Here is a 4,836-nt window from a genome sequence, read left to right as displayed (position 1 = left end):
TTACATCCCTTTTTAATCATCTTGCTTGTTTACTTTCATTGCTATTTAGTTTAGTGATCTTCTACTTCAAACCCCAAATTGTGACACCCCTAGACACCGCTAGTTGCAATTGAAAATCTCATTTCAATTCCCGTCCCTTAGGATCCGACCTTTACTTGCCTCTTTACTAATTTTAGAGTTGTTTGTGGAGTTATAAATAGTGTTTTGGTCTAGGTGCTCCTAACGACAAGTACCGAAAACTAAACCTCACAAGAGGTACCGACCAAAAATGGCGCCGTTGCCGGGGATGGTGTTAACTTGATTTAGATTTTTTTTAGATTGTTATTAGTTGTGTCTTTCTTTGCCTTGGGGAAGTAAAACTCCTCAATGTTTGTTCTAATTATTTTCGAGTTGTTTGATATTTTGCATGTCTAGAAGATCACAAGGTAACTTGTTACCCTTTGATCACGAAATTGAAAGGACTTTGACAAACAATAGAAGACTTGCTAGAGGAACTTTAAGAGGTATTGGTGAGGTTGTAGATATTCAACCAAACACTATTGATTTCATCAACCCTTTTGCAAGAGAAGGTGAGGAGAACCCAACACAAAATCCAACACAAAATCAACCCACAATGCCTAAATTTTCATCACATTCCGTACCCACCGAGGAGAACCTACCCAATGGTACTCCCACACCACAACACTTAACCGGAAATTTTATTTCCAAATCCGCATTTATCCAATTAGTCGAAAGAAGCCAATTTGGGGGGATGCCTAGTGAAGACCCTCACTCTCACATGGAGACTTTTTGTGACTATTGTGATGCGATTTCACAAACCGGTGTAACTCAAGACCAAATTCGATGGGTCTTATTTCCTTTTTCTCTAATTGGCACCGCAAAACAATGGTTGAAAGGCCTTGATAAGGCTACTCTCGGAATTGATTCTTGGAAGAAGTTGGCTCTAGCTTTCTACAAAACGTTCTACCCACCGGAAAAGACTAACATGCTAAGAGCTCAAATTACGGGCTTTAAGCAAAGAGATGAAGAATCCTTGTATGAAGCTTGGGAGCAATTCAAGGGAATTTGTCGCTCATGTCCTCATCATGGACTTAGCGAGTGGTTCTTGGTACAATAATTTTGGAATGGTCTTTATGAAGACTCAAGAAACATTCTAAACATGGGATCAAATGGTATGTTCACCGAAGTTGACGACAATCAAACTTGGAACAAGATTGAGGAAATGGCGGTCCATAACTCACAATATAGTAGACCTCGCAAGGCTACTAGAGGAGGAAAACATGAAGTGGACTCTATTACTCAATTGAGTGCTCAACTTAGTGCTCACATTGATACCATCAATTTGAAGTTCGAAAAAGCTATGGCTAGACTTGAAGAAGCCTCAAAATCACCAAAGCATCATGTTAATGCCATGACGGCATCTTCATCAATCCCAAGTGGGATATGTGAGAATTGTGGAACTTTGGGACATGACCAAAGTGAATGTAGGGGAACAAATGAACAAGTGAATGCTTTTCAAGCATACAAAAGTGGTACCCCTTATTCCAATTATTACAATGAAAACACCAAATTCCACCCAAATCTCTCATACAAAAGCCAAAATGTTCAAAACCCTCAACCAACATACACCCCACCTCTCATGAGAAACCAAAATCAAAGACCCTTTTACAACCCAAACCAAGGTTACCAAAATCAAACTCCATACAATCTACAAAATGACCAAGGTTTTGATGTTCAAAAAGCGGTCCTCCAAATGCAAAAGAATCAACAAGAGTTTCTCACTCAAATGCAAAAGGATAGTCAAGCAAAGGAAATCACCATCAACAACATCCTAGCCCACACCAAAATGTTGGAAACCCAATTGACTCAACTAGTATCTTCAAGCTCACAAAGACAAAAGGGGCAATTACCACCTCAAAGTAATCCCCCAAGACATGAAACGGTTAGTGTCATTCACTTGAGAAGTGGTACGAGATATGAAGCACCAAAGAAGCAAGTTGAGGATGAAGTTGTGGAAGCTAGTGACAAAGAAGAAGTTGTGCAAAACTCCAAGGATGGAGAACCATCAAAAGAAAAATCTTCAAAGAAAAATGAAGACAAGGCCAAGGAGAAGGAGCCCATTGTGATTAGACTTCCTTTTCCAAGTCGTCAAGCCAAACCCAAATTTGATGACCAACTTGGAAAATTTATGGAAATTGTGAAGAATTTGGAAGTCTCGATTCCTTTCACGGAATTAATCAATCACGTGCCGGCCTATGCAAAGTACATGAAAGACATCCTTACGAAAAAGAAGTCGATCTGGAAGCTTGACACTATCGCCTTCACTAAGGTGAGTAGTGCAATACTTCAAGGGAGTTCACCTCCAAAACTCAAAGATCCAGGAAGCTTCTCAATACCGTGTACCATTGGCGACACCACGATCAACAAAGCCCTATGTGATCTAGGGGCTAGTGTGAGTGTTATGCCGTATTCGGTGAGTAAAAGGTTAGGGATGGGAGAGCTTAAATACACCAATATCACACTCCAAATGGCCGATAGATCGACGAAGACACCATTAGGGATATGGGAAGATGTTCCCGTAAGAGTTGGGAAATTTTTCATCCCGGTGGACTTTGTCATTGTTGACATGGAAGAAGACTCCAATATTCCAATCATTCTAGGTAGACCTTTCTTGAACACCGCGGGTGCGGTAATAGATGTGAAGCATGGAGAGCTCACTCTAGAAGTGGGAGATGAAAGCATAACTTTCAATCTTGACAAGACCATGAGAGCTCCCCGTTTGCATGAACCATGTTTTATGGTTGATCATTATAGCCGGAAGGATGATAGGAAGAAGTCGGAATTCCAATGGAAGAAGAAAGTCGATGATGCTCCATCAAAAGAGCAAGTGAATTGTAACAAAGAGAGCTTGAAAAGCTCACCAAAGTCAAGCAATGAAGAAGAGGGCCTCATTGGCCAAAACAAGAAAGTGGGAGAGTTGTCTCTATCAACTCAAGATATTTTTAATGATCAAGTAGACGAAGTTTGTGGACTTTGGGACGATGAGTTTGAAGGGATTTTTAATCCCTACATTGGTAATGCTATCGATCAAGACCAACATGAAGGACAACAAGTGCAAAGATCTATTGAGGATCTTTATCATGACAATGAACAAGCTTTTGACTACATCTTCAAGGTGTTGAGTAACATCAACAACACCTTGGACATGCCCTCATGACATCTCACTAAGGATGAGAGTTTGGTGGAGTCCTCTCCAAACCACCATTTGTAAATATTTCCAACTCCCAAACTTGCATTTTAATTCTTACATTGCATTTTGTCATTTTTGGATTTTTGTGCCTTGATCAAAATATTTATCATTTTTGAGAGAAGTGAGGGAGGGACTAATGATTTTATTGATGTGTAGTGCTTCAACTTAGTGTGGGGATAGCAATTGCCTAGGCTACTCATGCCTTCCTAGTGCCCCTACAATGAAGAACACGGGATTTGAAGAATGAAAATGACACGGGATATGCAAGTGCACGGATGGAACTGAATCCGGGTAGACCAGGAGGAATCCGAGCGTCCTTATGGGTAATTCGCTCGTCTTATGGGAATCCGAGCGTCTGCGGAATAATCCGTCCGTCCAAATGAGCTGCAAAATTGAAAATTTTGGTCTGTTAGAGAATCTGAACGTCCCAGTTGAGAAGACGCTCATCTGAAAGAATCCGTTCGTCTTTGCAAGAAGACGCTCGTCTTTTTGCCAGTGCAGATTAAAAAAAATCGCTGTAAGATAATCCGCTCGTCTTTAAGGGAATTCGCTCGTCTTGTATTGCAGAATCCGCTCGTCTTCACTGAAAGACGCTCGTCTTTAGGCGAGATTTCCTGAAGCCAAATTGAGCAGAATCCGAGCGTCCCGAAGGGAATCCGCTCGTCTTCCCCCTGCAGTTTTGAAAATTTTGGGTGCTTTAAATACCCCTTCCCACATTCATTTCATTCATTCAAACATTCAAACACTACCCCAAAACCCCAAAACCCCAAAACCCTCATCCTCTCCATCACTAAAAACAAGATTTCCTCAACCAAATTCAACAAAATCAAATTCAAACTTCCTTACAACAACAATTAATCACTCCTTTTACAACAATAATCAATCCAAGCACCAAAATCTTCAACCTTTGAGTCGATTCTTGAAATACAAAGACAAATCCTTTTATCTTAAAATCGATTTGGGCATAATTGGAAATTGAAGATTTTCAATCTTTTCTTGGTATAATCAACAATGGCAAGAACAAAAGGAGCAACAAAGGCACTCAAGGCAAAGGCACTCTAAAAAAGGCAACGATGCCTTCAAGCAAAGAAAGCTTCAATGGCTATGGTGGTTGCTAGTGCAAACATGGAAGTTCAACAACAACAAGATCCTCCCTTGGAAGCAACAACATCAACAACTCCGGAAATTGCTCAATTATCAAACTATCCGGAGGTAATTTTCATTTCTAAGTCCCATAGGGATACATTTGCCAAGTATGCTAAGAAAGCCATTCTACCCACCAAATTCATATGTGAAGATGCCTTGAACAAGTTGGGTGTCCTTGAACAAACAAAAGCCTTCTTCGAAGCCATGGGGTTGGGAAAATTGTTTACTACAAGAGAATTGACATACCCCTCCCTTACCTTGGAATTCTTAAGTTCATTGAAAGTGACTAAGGTAGAGACTAGAACATACATCGAGTTTCGCCTTGCCAATGTGAATAGGCGCATCACCTTTGATGTTTTGAGTAAAGCATTAGGCCTTAGTGATACACCTTATTATCACAAGATGCCCGAAAAGTATGACCCCGCTCCTCTTTGGGAGGC

At 40.6% G+C, this 4,836-nt stretch overlaps 1 non-coding gene across 1 annotated transcript; it reads right to left on the bottom strand.

Annotated features, from left to right (window-relative positions):
• Positions 1–985: 985 nt before the first annotated feature.
• LOC141654184 (small nucleolar RNA R71) lies at positions 986–1,092 on the bottom strand. The gene has a single exon (XR_012547748.1). It is a non-coding gene; the product is annotated as a small nucleolar RNA R71 (small nucleolar RNA).
• Between the last annotated feature and the right edge of the window lie 3,744 nt (positions 1,093–4,836).

Source organism: Silene latifolia, chromosome 4, assembly GCF_048544455.1.
Source record: "Silene latifolia isolate original U9 population chromosome 4, ASM4854445v1, whole genome shotgun sequence".
NCBI classification, from domain to species: Eukaryota; Viridiplantae; Streptophyta; class Magnoliopsida; order Caryophyllales; family Caryophyllaceae; genus Silene; species Silene latifolia.
The sequence above is the reverse complement of the archived record's forward strand: the minus strand, read 5'-3'. Positions and strand labels throughout refer to the sequence as shown.